Source organism: Sapajus apella, unplaced genomic scaffold (genome assembly GCF_009761245.1).
Source record: "Sapajus apella isolate SASKATOON/1434 unplaced genomic scaffold, GSC_monkey_1.0 scaffold2, whole genome shotgun sequence".
Classification (NCBI taxonomy): Eukaryota; Metazoa; Chordata; class Mammalia; order Primates; family Cebidae; genus Sapajus; species Sapajus apella.
Window position 1 is genome coordinate 17,020,812 of NW_022436942.1, and position 16,221 is coordinate 17,037,032.

General features: G+C 33.0%; 1 protein-coding gene across 8 annotated transcripts in view; it reads right to left on the reverse strand.

Moving 5' to 3' along the window:
- SLC16A7 (solute carrier family 16 member 7) overlaps positions 1–16,221 on the reverse strand; it is a 292,156-nt gene that overhangs the window by 216,688 nt on the left and 59,247 nt on the right. For 6 of the 8 annotated variants that reach the window (XM_032288888.1, XM_032288882.1, XM_032288871.1 and 3 more), the window contains exon 2: positions 12,461–12,559. The gene's annotated coding sequence lies outside the window, so the exon portion shown is untranslated. Of the gene's footprint in view, positions 1–2,510; positions 3,615–4,747; positions 6,735–12,460; positions 12,560–16,221 lie in introns of those variants that run through there. The other 2 variants (XM_032288850.1, XM_032288860.1) reach the window with 2 other exon arrangements.

The following is a 16,221-nucleotide window of genomic DNA, read 5'->3' on the forward strand; positions in this document are numbered from 1 at the left end:
AGCCTTACAACCTATTAAAATTTGTCCTACTAGGTTAAACTTGCTTGAGACCAGTAAATTTAGGTAAGTGACACTATCTGTTTTTCCTTCTAATTTCTCCTTTTTGGAAGGAGTACATCTATTCTCTATCCATACCACCATTGTATCTTGGGAATAGATGACCTATTTTCTATGTTTCACAAATCCACTGATGGAGAGGAATTTTGCTTTGGGGCGGGCTGTACCCCAAATCTCACTCATAATTAATTTAGAGATACTTTGGGCTTAGAGTTGATGTTGGAGTGGTTAAGACATTTGAGGGTATTGGAATCAGATGTATGTATTTTGCATGTGGGAAGAACTTAATTTGGAGGGGATTGGAAGGCAGGCGTGATGAGTTGAATTGTGTCCCTCAAAAAAGATCTATTGAAGCTGTAACCTCCAGTGTCTCAGAATATGACCCTCTTTGTAAATAAGGCCAGTGCAGATGCAGTTAGTTAAGGGGAGGTTGCAATGGAGTAGGGTGAGCTTTTATTCTATAGGACAGTTGATCTTAGAAGAAGACAGCCATGTGACGACACAAACGCAGGGAAAATGCCATTTGAGGATACAGCGTAGATTACAGTTTTACTGCCACAATCAAGAAAAGCCTGGGTTTACCACAAGCTGGAAGAGGCAAGGAAGGATATTCCCCTAGAAGCTTCCAAGAAGCATAGCCCAGTTGACATCTTGATTTCAGATATTTAGTTTCCAAAGGAGAGAGAATAAATTCCTGTTATTTTAAATTACCCGGTTTATGGTACTTTGTTATGGCAGCCCTAGAAAGTGTTTAATAAGAACTTATAATCTACCAGGTACAGTATTATATAAATTCACATTATTCTCACAATAGGCAATGAAGGGAAGCATTATTATTATTCTTACCCCCAATTATAGTTCACTTAACAGAAGCTCTTAAAGGTTATGCAATTTATCCATGATTTGCAAAGCAAGTTCATTGTGCTACTGAGACTTTAAGCTTGGTTTTCAGTCACCTACACCCTTTACAGCATTGATTCAAATACCTCCCACCAGGTTCCTCCCATAATACGTGGGGATTATGGAAAGTACAGTTCAAGATGAGATTTGGGTGGGGACACAACCAAACCATGTCACTCTCTTCTCTAACCTTGAGAAATCTTCTTTTGTAAACAGAACTTAAATACCTAAGCAAATCCACAATGGGATTATGTAAATTGAACTGATATACAAATTTAGCAATGCCAAGGGTAAATCTGGAAAATATCACTATACAACTATACCTTATCTAGATATACTTAAAAATGGAAATGAATTAAGGAATAAAATATGATTTCTCTCAAAAACAACATGTTGACTAATAACCATCAACTCTACTTTTCAGCAAGTAAACAGAGACTTTGATTTTAGTTTCAGCACTCCCAGTAACTGTTGTTTCCCTCTCTAGACCTAGCTCCTCATATATGAAATGTTACATTCTTCCAGATTCCTATCAGCTCCAAACTTCAATTGGAAAATCATCAATCATTGCCTGACTTTTAATTTAAATTTGAAAAGAATACAAATAGAAAACTGCATATATAGTACCATAATAACATTTAGCTTTTGATGTTTACTTGAATCTAAATCCAGCCAAAACAAGCTTTTTGGCTTTGGATACTTGCTGAATAAAGATAACAATGGCCAGACACTTTAGAAAGAACCAACACACACACACACACACACACACACACACACACCCCATTATATATATATATATATAAATATTCCTCTATTTTGTGATGACAGTAACTCAAACAATGTATCTCTTTATGTTGCGGGCTCAATGCACAATGATTACTCTGTAAACGAAGACAATATTTTTATTTTTAGACACCTGCTTCGAAGTAAAATTTAGTGAGCAATGTCTTTTATTGTACCTAAATTATACATATAGCATCCCTGAAAAATAACTGTATAATAACTTCATATCATACCATAATATTATACTATCCCAAATGTTTTGGAATGAACTTGCCTAAGTCTTATAATAAAAATCAATTTATCTTTTACTTTTTTTTTCAATAAAGTACACATACAAGTTATAAAATATAATGATTTCAAATAGGAAAAATAGGTTGCTTTTGGCATTATAACATGAAGTACAAATAATTTTGGTTAATAAAGGTTCAGATTTAATTTTCCTTACTAGCCAAGACTTGGCACACTATATGATGTATATTATTTTAAATAATTATGATCTTTCAGTCAGGAGGATTAAGAACCACAATTGACAGTTTCATAAAAACATTTAAAAATTATCTTCCAATATAATACAACACAGAATTCCTTCTTAGCTTTAACTTAGTATACTTCAAAAGTAAAATATGTTTACATTAGCCAGCATTTATAAAGTTTCTCATTGTTTAGCAATATGCTTAGAGCATGAAATCACGACAGTAAAGAAAAAAAAACACGTCTATAATCTAAACTACAGCTAATGTAAATATGATTTGCATAATTTTTAAAGTTACCTGAATAGAGAGAGAACCTGCGTTTGACACTTTTCTCAGGGCTCAGGACTAAGAACAGAGGCAACTGATCATTAACTTTTAGCTACAAGCAAACTTACACACACATCTCCAGAGACTCTGCTTTGCCCTTCCCTCATTTCTCTCAAATAGGGGAAAGGTAGTTCTTTCTCTTCTTAAGACCTGCTTTGACATACACGATTAGTTCATACTTTTCAGAGTCTAAAGTAAACTTGGCTTAAATTATATCATAGGTCAAAGAAGGTGAACAAGACTGGCAATTTGAACTGCTAAATTTAACCTTCTCATGTGCTGTGTTGATGTAGCCACATTTTCAAGCACATTTTCCATCATGTGATTTAATATCATGCATAATATATATTACAGAAATGCTATACTACATACATTAATAGTTTAGTGACCCTTCACTGAGTCTAAAACTATGTAACTCTAAGTTATTAACAATAATAAAGAGGCCAGGGTCAATGTGTTGAATCTCTTGTGAACCAGTCAGTTTCATTTTGTTTCTTCATCACACGTAATACTCCCTACCTGGTCAGCCATTCTGTAAATGTATGCTCTCTGTCCCAAAGGGTCCCTTACCCTGTGTGAGGGTAAATCTGGTGATAGAACATTAGTACCATCTTTGTGTTTGAAGAAATTACAATAGCCTTTGGGAAAATGCAGTGCTGTCATTTATTAAATGCTTCTCATATTCTAGGTAAGCATTTTGCCAAATAAGTTATACCCATTATCCCATTCTCGAAACCACACATGATAGACATTATAATAAATATTTTCCTATGGGGGCACTGAGGCTCAGAGTTTTGATTACTTATTTAAGGATATATAGCTGGGAAACACTGGATCCTGGATTCCAAATCTAGATTGTCTGGGTTCGAGGCACATATTCCTCTTCATCAGACAGCATGCTAGACCCTCCATATCAGTGGATGAGAAATATCTGATTTCCTATGTGAAAGATACAATTATTTAGGTCTAAGCACTAAGCAATAGCCACTTGTAAAATACACTTCCCAAAGATTTTGATAGGCTGCATTTCTAAATGCATATAACATTAAATAATAATAACCAAGTAATAACATAAATAACCTCTATAAATTTTATGTATTTAATTAAATAAAGAAAATGCTTTTAAAATTTTTGTGGTATGTTTCTATCATTTCTACATAAAAACTAAAACATTTTAGTTTTTAAACTTAAGTTTTAAAAACTAAAATGAAATAAAAGCATAAGGAAATCAATCTAGTACAAAATTAGACATTCACTGAGGTTTTAATACAGTAAACCAATTGTATTATGGATTTCACAATTATATAGTACATCTGACAATCAAAAGTAGTCTATATATTTAAACTCTTCAAATGCTTCTTTGTCCCAATGAAACAAGGTGTTTAGTGACTAGTAAGTGTTCAACACATTTACATGGGGTAAAATAACTAACGTAATGTAAATGACTAACCAATGAATAACTTCCTTTTGTACACATACCTCAAAGTAGTTTCTTTCTTAAAAAGGGCAAAAGAATAAAATTTCAATAATATTGTTTGCTTTATCAACTACTTTTTGATATTAACAACATGACAATGACTCAATTTTATGCGAAGAAATGATTATTAACTTTATTCAGTTAATGTTATTTATTACATAAGAAAAATAAATTTTAAGGTTCCCATATGTATAGTTGTTTTAGTTAGTATTATTACAAAATAATCTAAAGTTAAATAAGAAGAGAAATACAAAGATATAAGTTTGATATGTAAAAATTATGTTATCACAAAATAACTTGATAAAATCTATAAAAAACAAAATTGACAGGAGTATGCATAATGCATTTTGTATTCATTTTGTATTATTTTGCTTAATGTCATTACAATATAAAATCCTCAAAAAATACTATCCACTGATAGAAACCATGGTCTGTTAAGTCTAATGTACATGTTAGAAAAGTTTAAAGAGTTCAAATTAAAAATTCTATATTTTCTTCCTAAAGGTAGAATTCATTTTTCTTCATATAAGCTATTTCTCCTACTAAATTATTTTAACATCTTAAATAAACATGTTAAACAAATCCACCAAAAATTAAAAGTCACCTAAAGCAGCAAATTATGAGCTAACGTTTGCTGATGTAAAACACACAGCAAATATAATGAACTGACTTTAACATTAACTTTACTCATCTTTATAATCATAGTAACATCTTCAACAATTTGATTCACCTTTTTTTTTACAAGAATATATCTTAAAGCACAGAGCAATCACATTATTAAGGTTGAGCCACTAAATTCTGTGAGGTGTTAAGGTAATCACAGACAGTGTGGTTTCTATATGCACCTTTGAGAAAAGAAATAGCCAAATACTGAACAGACCTGTTCACCAGGAGCCCTGGGGAAAAAATGGCTGAAGGTGACTAACTTTTGCCAAGGTTATAAATTCTCAAGACTAACTCCAAAAATAGCATCACGTGAGTTTTTTTTTTTTTTTTAATTTCCGGTTTCCAAAATTCTTCAATAATATGAGGACAGGAGAGAGAGGAAATGCGGATAGTCTTAGGAGAAAACCTTGATAAACAGTCTTTGTGCCCTTGGAACAGGTTATTAATTCAGTGTTTAAAACATGACAATACATTCTTGGCAATAGATACGTTTATAATATTATTCCCAAGTTTCACGAAGCATTTTACACATTTCCTTTGTGAGATTATGATGTTTTTTGCATTATGACTAAGGAGTAGAAACTGAATTAATGTGCAAAATCCAAGTTTTTTATCTGAATAAAAAGTGCAAGAAATTTTAAAGAACAGAAAGCTCAGGTATATATTTTGAATTGAAAACAGCAGTAAATGAATCCAAAAACACAAAATCCAAAGGTCTCACAAACATGATAGGAATAATATAACACATTGCTTTTCTCATCTGGATACAATATTGTTTTTCTATTCCTTTCGGAAAGAGTATCATAATCCTAACATTCATTGAGCAGTACTAACAATGATTCTATTTTCTAAATTCTAGAAATACAATGGAGCTAAAAGTTAGCTTACAGCAGAAGGAAACAATTCACATTAGTTATCTCTCAGAGTTATAATTTAAAAAGGCATCACTTTTAACCGTAATAAGCATAAGAAAGAGATGCCATCAGTCAAATTTGTTTTCATAGAATAATTCCTTTAAAGTTTCAATACTTCATGGAAAAATTTAATTGGGAGAGGGTGGTCCTAAACACAAATATGCAAGTATTCTACCATCTTAATGGATTCCCCCTTCTTGCTGACAACAGTGGCTCACTAATGGAACAGAATTATTGGAAAGGTGATTTGAGTACATGACACATTTAAGATCCTTCCTTTCTTGGCTGTTATCCACTCAGTAGAAGATTCTACTGTATTCAACCAATACAGAAAACACGTTCAGAGAGAAAGTGCTTTAAAAATATCCTTCTAGCTCAGGACCCTGGATTCCACTTAGCTCCCTGCCATCACTCTCAGCATGCACTGTGGCCCACACTAACTAATTAAATGCACTAACATTCTGCAACTCAGCTCAAAATCAGAGTCAGCAAAAAATGTCTCCTCCTCTCTAACATGAAACCAAAGTTGCCAATCCTTGTAAATGCTTCTTGCAGAAGTCAAATCTATCTTCTTTCCCTAATTTCCACAGGCACCAATAAATTTAGTAGCCTCCCAATTGTTATCCCAACCTCTAATCTCTAACTAAAACCCCAAATCTTTGCCTGAATTGTATATCGAATACAAAAGCAGACAATGTCATGCTCCTAGTCAAAACTGGTCAATAACTTTCCTCCCCTTCCCAGCATTCACATACCACAGCATCTTATGCCCACCCAACCACCCAATCACCTCTCCTCCACATAGGAATACCAGAGAATATGTTATAAAACACAATATGATTGGGTGTGTAGTTTCCATCTATTGCTATTGCCAATTACACTAGTATGGGTGCTTTAATGTGCTTTGGCTTTTTACTGTCATTTGTGAAATAAAAAGACATTGTTTCTCCTGGTTTTAAAAACACTACAAAGGCATTAGTCATTAAGCAAATAAAATAAATGAACTTTGAGGCAACATTAAATCTTCTGTCTCAGTCACATCTCACAGGGTATGAGATCCTTCCACACTCAAAACAAATTTACATCTTAAATAAAATTTAAGGTAACCTCTTGCTGTTATTTTAGGATTTTTATCATAGTTTATTTTATTGCATTTTTCAATTTTTTGACAGGTTCTCACTCTTTCAACGAGGCTGGAGTGCAGTGGCAATCAAAGCTCACTGCAGCCTTGAACGCCTGGGCTCAAACTATTCTGCTTCAGCCTCCACAGTAGCTGGGACTACAGACACATGCTACTACATCTGACTAATTTTTAAATTTTTTTAAGTAAAGACAAGGTCTAACTATGTTGTCCAGGCTGGGATTTTAAGTTATTTTAAATAAAAGTATAAAACTTCCATATGATGATGTCTAGAAATAACAATTTAAAAAGCAATGTAAAATTATATGGCAAAGACCGTTTATAGAAGCCATAACCATGCCCTAGAACTTAAAGTCCCATGGCTTCAGCACTTTTATTACCCTCTGGGTTTCCCCTGGGGACTAGGCTTTCTTGGTGCTCTCCTCAGCGGCAGATGGAGGACATCAATCTCTTTTGCCCTGGACTGGCACTGTGACAGGTGTCAGCCTGTTCACTAGGCTTCATTCCCCTGGGAGCACCAGTTATTTACTACTATGATGCGGCATAATTACTTTAAAAAATTTAAAAATCTAAAAAATTCTTTAAAAAAAAAATTCTTTAAAGGATTCCTTAAAAAAGAAGAAGCAGCAGCAAAACCAACAAAATAAAACGATGACAACAGCAACATCGCACCATGATTTAGTATTAGAAGAGTTGGGTCAGACCTATACTTTACTTCTCTCATCTTCAACAAATGATCTAACCTCTCTAACCCCCAGTCTTCTCACCTACATACTGGCTTAATACATTAATATATTACCTAATACAGACACTCCTGTTAAAATAACGCTTCAATTCATTCCACATCTGGTTGCTGAATTTTCAAAAAAAAAAAACGAAGCAAGCTTAATGCCGCAATATTCTGGGCTCTTCTTTTTCCAGAAATGCATTCCTACAGAGGAGACACATCTGATCTGGTCTACACTGTGTAATAATTTTATTAAGGCAGATTCTTCCCATACAAGGCAAAGACTAAGTTTGGATGATAAGTTCAAATAAGAAACCTCATTTGAACATATATCCAAGCTGCATTCTTCAGGTCAGCATCAGTTTTAAGAATTAAATAGATGAGTCAAAGGGACTAGCTAAATATATTTTTTCCTTGTGTTTAATTAACTAACTTCACATTTAGTGACTAGCTAGCTAGAAAACCCATTATATTATGTACAGTAGGGATGCCAAGATAAATAAGTCAGCTTCTCTTTGCTCAAATAGTCACTTGCTGGAATAATAGACATTGGGGCCTACAAAAGGTAGGAAGCTAGGAGGATGATAAGGGTTGAGAAATTACCTATTGGATACAATGTTCACTACTTGAGTCATGGGCACAATAAAAGCCCAGATTTTACCACTGCACAATATATACATGTAGGAAATATGCACTTGTACCTGCTAAATACATTAAGAAAAATTTTTAAGAATTCAGTTTCCCATGGTGGGAGGGTGTGTGTGTGTGTGTGTGTGTGTGTGTGTGTGTGTTTGTGTGTGTGTGTGTGTGTGTGTGTGTATTAAAACCAGAATTGTCAAAGCTAAAATAGAGTTATAAAGTAGTATTAGCAATGTCATATATTATAGAACCTTGTATAATTTAATTGATCACCACCTACCTTCACATATGCTAAAGGTAAGAGCCAAAATAATAAAACTACTTACTCTAGGCATCTGCTGTCACATCATAAAGCTGTCAAATAATGTTAGGATTTTAATTATCAGGACAGTATCATAGAAGCATTCCCCTGTATCTAAAACCATTATACTCATTTTTACTCATATTTGATAGACACATTAGCAAATATTACTATTTCATATCAAGAACGCTTAATTCATTATTTCTGAACCATGTTATTATGAATGGAGAAGACCAAAAATTTAAAAGTTTTCCTAGGTTTAAGATACTGCCAAAATCTGTAAATCTGGCCAACTCGGCATGATAGAAAAAGTCCAATTAGCTGATTGCTAGCATTTATATCAACCCACACAATCTATGCAAAAGAAATGAGGACACAGTGAGTGTCTTAGTGGAATATTAGGGAGAATATATTAACAGCTGGGCAGGCTCAGCTTATCTCTACTGATTTCTTGATGTGGTTTTAATACAGAAAGGCACAGACCGGCAAAGAAGGCATGGCAAGGTATTTGGTACATAATTCACTTGAAACCTTTCACTAACTCATTGGAGTAATATTTTTTTTTTTTTGTCAAATAGTTTCTCTTTTTCTCTGCTACCCTTCTGTTAACTGCTGGATTCAAGTTAAAACAGGGTCAAGAAAGAGTGATATCCTTTGTAGTTTCAGTGTTCAAACAGTTCTCCAAGGCTACCCAAAAGATCCACTCATTTCCGGAAGTTAATTGCCTTGGGGAAAACCCCTTCTAATTTACTGGATTTTTAGCTGTATCCAGGTAAATGAGATGCCAATTAGTAAAGTGTGGGAGAAGTAAGACTATAAAATGAAAATCGAAAATATTGACTGCAAAGCACCACAAAGATACTACACGTATTTGAGGAAAAAGAGAAATCTCACTTTAGCAAAATACATCATATGATTATTGGTATCTGTTTCTTAATCACATACTCAACAGGCCTGTGATTATAGTTTTTAAGTATCCAATTTAAAAGGATGATATCCCTTGTATTTCAGGAGTCTGTGTAAGAAATGTATTTTGTTTTGTTTTTCCTAGTACTAGAGAAAATCTAGGCTGTCAAAAGACAGGCACAGACAAACTGTTTTGTAAGAGCAATGCACATTTTAAAACTGCATAAGAAATCATGGCGTGCTGCTACTGGTCTTTTTTGGATAGCTAGAAAGAGTAAATAGATCTCGCCTCCCTGCCTCACTTTACTGCTAGAATCTATGCTACATCAGGGATCATTGGTTCTTCTCCACTATTCTGGGAACATCTTGAACAGGTATCATTTATTTATTGGCATTAGGAGGTATGTAACACATGTTGGTTGAATTAATTAATGTATTGTCCCTTGGAATATAGCCACTGTGGTGAAGGCCTAAAAGGCTAAATACATGCTCCCACCAGCACTAAAGCAGACCCACCACTCCTGTCAAACACAGAGAATGGGGCATTGACAGAAGTAGTCATTTCTATTTATCCACTTGAGAGTCTCCTCTCTTAACAATGTCTTTGAAAACTCCTTTCAGACTAGGTTTTCCTCTCGTGTGAAGTATTTTTAATGTAGGATCCTTATTACAGGGTGCTGCATGCTTTCCCTATTACCAAGATATTCTTATGCTTAAGTAGTGACATCAAAAAAAACCTAAAGGCTTACCATATAAAACAGCTAGACAGAATAAGTAAATTCAATGAAATGAATTATTATAGAATATGCAAATTTGCTTCATCTACATATTTACGATGATGAAAACAAAGATGTTTTCAAAGCACAAGAAATTTTTAAAAATTAAGTAAAATAACAAATTACAAAATTTACATAATTTTATTATATTAAAATGCCTCTACCACAAAGGCACTCATCCCAAAGTTTTGGATACTTCCCTATCCATATCTGAATAAAGAGAATGAATATAGTGTTTGAGGAATAATTTAGTAATAATAATAGCTACCATTTAATTAGTCTATCATATGCCAAGTATTAATACTATTCTAAGCACTTAACATAAATTAATAATTTTCACAAGAACCCTAAAAAGAATTTTTCTTGTCCTCATTTTACAGATGAAAAAACTGATGCTTGAACAGATTATAATTAGTAAGCATCAGAGCCAGCATTTGAACCCAAACACTCCAAGATCTATATTCTGTAGAATAAAAACAGGCAGGGGCAAGCTGGTTCCATTAGTAAACTATGTATCCAAAAGGAATCATATCACATATTACAAACTAGCTCTGTGATCACATTCTTAGTATAGAACAAAAAATTCAATCAAAGCAGCAAATAGATTTATGACTGACCTAATAAGCTCTCGGCAGAAACCACTGTTTCTACTCTGAGGCTCTCCATAATTTCACAGTGTTGACCTGTATTTGTTTTCTACTTCTGCTATAACAAACAACCACAAATATAATGGCTTAAACCAACAAAAGTTTATTATCTTACAATTTCAGAGGTGGGAAGTCTGAAATGGGTCTCACTGGACTAAAATCGAGGTGTGAGTGAATGACTTAGGAGAGAATCTGTTTCTTTGCTTTTCCATCATCCGAAAGCCACCACTGGCATTCCTTGGCTTGTGGCTGCATTCCTACATCATCAAACCATCACGGCTGGAATTAGTATATTTCATTCTGCCTTCTCTCTTTCATTTATAAGGATCCTAATGATTACATCGGGCCCACGCACATAATCAAGGATAATTTCAGTCACCTGATGAGCAAACTTAATTCCATCTGCAACCATAATTCTCCCCTTACCATATAATATAACATATTCATAAATGACAGAGATTAAGATGGGGGGGGTCCATTATTCTGCCTACTAATAGATATACCAAGATTTGTTCATGAACTTAAGGTAGAAGACAGAGCACATGATACAACGGAGGTAGAAGACAGAATACAACCACACAGTTGGTCTAGGAATTGTTCACAACAAACAGGTAACACAACTTTGTAAATTTATCATACTACTCTTATAAACTAGTTAAAATATTAGCAATCCAAATGCAAACATACAAATTTGACCAAATGAATATAGTTGGCTACATTTATTTGACTAGTTATAAGAACAGTCTAGAGAAAAGACTATAGACTGGTTATAAGAACGTTGGATTTCAAACTATCTCCCTTGTAAGTTATGCAGTCTTCAGCAAGACACAATGCTGAGCATCAGTTTTCTCATCTGTACTGTGGGAGTTATAATCCCAGACCTGCTTTACACCAAGACTGTATGAAGGATTAAATCAGATTCAGTCATGAGTGTGGAAACTTTGTGAGTGATAAAGCCCTATGCAAACAAAATATGAACATAAAGAAATGCCAATATGATCATTTTTGTTCAAAATGTAGTTTTTTTAAAAAGTGCCAATAATAAAGGTTAATAACTAAAAGTATATACTTCTAGCTTTCTTGTTTATTTTAAAACCAGAATTCAAGTTAGTAATAAAAACAGAATATAATTCTATTATTATTAAAAGTTTAACATTTACTACTTTTATAACCATTTTAAGGAAGAAAGTTTATATTTAGCTTCTTTTTATATACAGAGAAACTAAGGCTTAGTCTCTCAATCAAGATCACACAGTATATTGAATCACAGAAACACTAAAAGCTAATAGTACCATCTTTAAGATATGTCCTGTTTTAGAAACTGAATGGCTCATGCCTGTATTTCCAACACTTTGGGAGGCCGAGGAGTCAGATCACAAGGTCAGTTCAAGACCAGCCTGGCCAACATGGTGAAACCTCATCTCTACTAAAGATACAAAAAATTAGCTGGGCATGGTGGCGTGCACCTGTAATCCCAGCTACTCAGGAAGCTAAGGCAGTAGAATCACTTGAACCTGGGAGGCAGAGATTGCAGTGAGCCTAGATCGACCACTGTACTCCAGTCTGGGAGACAGGGCGAGACTCTGTCTCAAAAAACAAACAAACAAACCAAAAACAGTAGTCATGCCAATATTAGCATTCACACTAAGATTCACCAATTGCATAAATAGCATGACTTACAATAACTACATGTAAGAAAACATTATTACACACCAAGGATACTCACAGAGCAACTCTGTTGGCACCAAGAGTCCTAGAGTCTTTGGTTCCCAAGATTACTTTGTTTCAGGTTTCACAGGAAAGCATCACATCTTAAGATTGACTCCTAGAAGAATCAAAGAATACAGTAACCACGTAAATATTTTGATGCATGTTTAGATAAACGAAAGATATATCCAACTCCATATCTGAAAGACGAAATAACATGTAGGTTTCTCTTGCACTGGCTGAAAATGCATTTTACCTTCTCTTAAATCTCCAAAGTTTTATTTAAAGGCCCCTTTAGATATGAACACATTATTTCGTTAAATTTGTTCACATCACCACTAGTTATACTGGTGATTATAATTATGTTATAATTATGGCATCTTGCCTTTATTTGTGTCTGCCTTTATATTCTCTGTCTGAAGTAAAATTTCTCAAGGTGCAGAGGATTTCCTGCAAAAACATCAGAAAGACTCATTTCAGTCCAGCATCTTCAGGATTTCAAACCAATAACCGGTTTTTAACTTTTGAGTGATGTCTCTCTCCATTTTTGGTACAAAAATATATGTGAATGTGAGTGTGTGTGTGTGTGCACATGTGTGTGTCTATTTATAAAGTAATATTTTGAAATTTTTACAGAAATACATTAAAACTGTTTTTATTAAATGTCTTAATTAAAAATTGAAGCAACAATTCAGTGAGACGCGTAAGGTTTAACAATACATCAGAAATATTATAAAAATATAACCAACATTTGACTATCAGTTCTTGTATGTTCTTTGACTATATGAACCTTGAAACAAGTTTTTCACTTCTTTGTCCAATTTCTTTATTTGAAAACAAAGGTTATACTAATATTTACCCCTAAATTTTGACTATTAAATCAAGCTAGTTAACATTTGTAAAATACCTAATACATACAGCACTTGGCAATGAAATAACATTAATAATTAATTAATAATGCTATTTTTTTTTTTGAGACAGAGTTTTCCTCTTGTTACCCAGGCTGGAGTGCAATGGCGCGATCTCGGCTCACCACAACCTCCAACTCCTGGGTTCAGGCAATTCTCCCGCCTCAGCCTCCTGAGTAGCTGGGATTACAGGCACGCGCCACCATGCCCAGCTGATTTTTTGTATTTTTAGTAAAGACGGGGTTTCACCATGTTGACCAGGATGGTCTCAATCTCTTGACCTCGTGATCTACCCGCCTTGGCCTCCCAAAGTGATGGGATTACAGGCGAGAGCCACCGCACCCGGCCCAATAACACTATTATTAACTACTATTAATTCTTCTCTTAAAGCTTCGAGGTTCTATTTAAAGACTCCTTTAGATAGAAACAGATCATTTAGTTAAATTCATTCACATCACCACTAACCCTACGTTGTAATTATGGCATGCCATAATAGTTAAAATATTAATTTGTTATTAATAACAACATTAGTTAATATTAATATTTGCTACTTAAGACAGTAAAAAATATTAGATTATACACATGAATAGTCATTAGATTCCTGCTGATTCTTTATTTTAAAAATAAAGTATTTAAGTATACAAATTCTGATATTTATGTTATTAAATCACTATAATCAACTTTGAGGTGTAATCAAGAAAAATCAGATTGTTCTACAGTAACATCACACAGTGCAAAGGTTTTTAAAATATAAAAAATATCACATAAGGCCAAAGAAAACAGAACAGAAATAGTCTGAAGTCATTTTGATAGCACTTGCAATGTCGCTTGATTTGACCAGAGATCTTTGACATTGTACTCTAAAAATGGAAGAAATTTTAGGTTTACAACCAATTGTTTACTTTGTAAATTTCAAAACTATAATAAGCAGAGAATGTACATATAATTGTCCCAATTTAGTATAAATTACACAAAAACTTGTGAATTTTACATGCAAAAGTACCTCCTTATAACAATAATTAAATTTGTTTGAATCTAAAATCAATATTAAGATACACTTCACAAAATTCCTGGTATTAGTATACCACAATAATTAAAAATTATGTAATACATACTTTTAAAACATAACATCTTACTCTAACTTTCTGATTCAGTAACTAACACTAAAATTATATAACTTTGAATTTACTTCATGCATAGGTATGGTGACAAATTGGTATTATTTGCTATAATCCAGTTTTGTCTGTATAATTATACTTCTTGCTTCATACCTAACAAGTGAGATCTCCCACATTTTGATTCTTATGTGAAATAAAATAATACAAATAATATTTGAGAATCATTAGTTAAGGAAGTTTTCTTTCTCTTTTCTGTTTTATTCCTCAATTAAAAATTTGTTTTAACAATGTGAGTTTAGAAATTCCCTGATTTTTCTCTACAACATTAGACTACTACAGTTAATTTTAATTTACAGTATTTTGTACAAAAATAGGGCAGTAAAATTTCATTTGTCTTAAGGAGTGACAATTTTTAAAAAACAGAAGCAAATTTTAAGAATTATATGTTTGTAGGCTGATATGTAAAACAATAAAAAATAATTTGACAATTATATAATCATGTATACAAAATGAAGATTTTTTAAAAAAGGAAGGTAGTTTAAAATGTAATAAAATGTTTTCTATTTGTTTTGGCATGCCTTTTCATCTTCCAAGTAACTTTTACCTTGTACAAAAGTTAGAATACCTGACCTTCTGAAGGATACATGTGTAAATCACAGATAAGCTCTACAAAGACTTTTACTTATATTAAAAGGCAATTTTTTCATAATTTATTTAATATAAAACCAATAGCAAAAGTATAAGCTGTATTTAAGTTTCTAAAAAGGTTCATAAACTAAGAGAAATTCCTTGATCTGTTCTACTGAAAATAAAACTAACATAAATAAGAAGGGATGGGAAGGAAAAAGAAAAGAAATCTCTAGGCTTTTGGAAGGTTAGGTTAATGTCTAATCTGTCATCCAATTATCAGGTGGGAAATAATATGATGTTTTTAATTCTGTAATTTAAGAGACCATTATTTAGGTGATTTAACTGGCCATACTTTTTAGAAAGGGCCAGCAGCTATTTCAATACTGCTATTTTAATAGAATACTCTGGGTGTCATAAAGTTCCATGTATGGTGTAACTCATAATTAATTGACTTAAGAATTTTAGTTACAACCAAAATGCATTACCCAGGGTTCATGATCTCTTCTAACTCATGAAGCAAATTTTAATCAAGACAAAAATGAAATACATTTTGCAAAGGTGCTTATTCAAAGGACTAGGAATATACAATGTAGTAGGGGAAATATATTACTCATGTTTACACCTGGTTGATTATTATCTACAGAATAATAGAAGGAAAAAATTATGTCAGTTGAAATTGTAATTTTATTAATATATTTCACAAAATAAATAAATGTCCTGTAAGAAAAGAGACTGTTTCAGGAACAACAGTAAATCTAAAAGGAATATTTGAAACTATGTAAATCCACACTCAAATTTTCAGAAAAACAGCAAACAATTTTCTCTCTTAGGAGAGAAAGTTTCTCCCTTCAACTTAACAGTACCATCCAATCATGTTTATAAATTCTCATTAGGGCTGAAGAAAAAGTTCCTTTAATAAAGTATTTCTTAAAACCTCAAGCTTAGTTCTATACCTTATGATAGTAGTCAGCATTAGTAATAAAGCCAAAATAACTGTGAAACCATCTATTATATTCTTTTCTATCTTTTTTGCTTTTCCCTTCCTCAAGCCCAGAAAGCATGTTTGTTTTGGAAGCAACTGGCAAACACTACAAAAGAAGAACTTAAAGTGAATGATTAATGAT